This window comes from Hordeum vulgare, chromosome 6H, assembly GCF_904849725.1.
Source record: "Hordeum vulgare subsp. vulgare chromosome 6H, MorexV3_pseudomolecules_assembly, whole genome shotgun sequence".
Classification (NCBI taxonomy): Eukaryota; Viridiplantae; Streptophyta; class Magnoliopsida; order Poales; family Poaceae; genus Hordeum; species Hordeum vulgare.
The window spans coordinates 514,730,948-514,732,613 of record NC_058523.1 but is presented as its reverse complement, the minus strand read 5'-3'; positions in this window follow the sequence as shown (position 1 = coordinate 514,732,613).

Sequence of the window (1,666 nt, the reverse complement as noted above, 5' to 3'; positions counted from 1 at the left end):
TTAAAGACAACCCTATGGCTCCTGCCGGTTGCCATATCATCGACGTGCAAGTCGATATTAACTATTACAACATGATCATCTCATACATATAATATATCACATCACGTCGTTGGCCATATCATATCACAAGCATACCCTGCAAAACCAAGTTAGACGTCCTCTAATTTGTTGTTGCATGTTTACGTGGCTGCTATGGGTATCTAGTAGATCGCATCTACCTTACGCAGAAACCACAACGGAGATGTGCAAATTGCTATTTAACCTCTTCCAAGGACCGCCTCGGTCAAAACCAATTCAACTAAAGTTGAAGAAACCGACACCCGCCAGTCATCTTTATGCAACGAGGTTGCATGTCAAGCGATGAAACCAGTCTTTCGTAAGCGTACGAATAATGTCGGTCCGGGTCGCTTCAATCCAACAATACCGCTGAATCGAGAAAAGACTAAGGAGGGCAGCAAATCGAACATCACCATCCACAAAACTCTTTGTGTTCTACTCGAGATAACATCTATGCATGAACCTAGCTCATGATGCCACTGTTAGGGAACGTCGCATGGGAAACAAAAAAATTCTACGCACACGAATACCTATCATGGTGATGTCCATCTACGAGAGGATATTTGGATCTACGTACCCTTGTAGATCGCACAACAGGAAGCGTTAAGAAACGCGGTTGATGTAGTGGAACGTCCTCACGTCCCTCGATCCTCCCCGCGAACCGTCCCACGAACCATCCCGCAATCCGTCCCACGATCCGTTCCGGTCTAGTGCCGAACGGATGACACCTCCGCTTTCAGCACACGTATAGCTCGACGATGATCTCGGCCTTCTTGATCCAGCAAGCAAGACGGGGAAGTAGATGAGTTCTCTACTCCTGCAGGGCTCCACCCGAGCTCCGCAGAAATACGATCTAGAGGTAAAACTATGGTGTCTAGATGTGAGTTGCACGTGGCAAAAGTTGTCTCAAATCAGCCCTAAATCACCACTATATATAGCAGGGAGGGGGAGGAGGCTTGCCTTGAGGGCCAAGCCTTCAAGGGTGCGTCGTCTAGGGAGGAGAAGGAGTCCTACTCCAATCCTAGTCCAACTAGGATTGGAAAGTGGAGTCCTACTCCAATCCTAATCCAACTAGGATTGGAAAGTGTTGTCCTTCTCTTCCTTCCCACCTTTTTTTTCTCTTATTTGGTTTTTCTTTCTTGGTGCATAGGCCCCTTTGGGCTGTCCCACCAGCCCACTAAGGGCTGGTGCGCCACCCCTAGGGCCTTTGGGCTTCCCCCCGGTAGGTTGCCCCCCTCCCGGTGAACAGCCGGAACCCATTCGTCATTCCCCGTACATTCCCGGTAATACCCGGAAACCTTCCGGTAACCAAATGAAGTCATCCTATCATGACGTCCGTGATATCATCCGGGACTCCGAACAACATACGGTAACCACACATATAACTCAACTATATTAAAACATCGCCGAACCTTAAGTGTGCAGACCTTGCGGGTTCGAGAACTATGTAGACATGCCCCGAGGTACTACTCGGTAAATATCCATTAGCGGGACCTGTATGCCCATATTGGATCCTACATATTCTCCGAAGATCTTATCGGTTGAACCTCGGTGTCAAGGATTCATATAATCCCGTATGTCATTCCCTTTGTCCTTCGGTATGTTACTT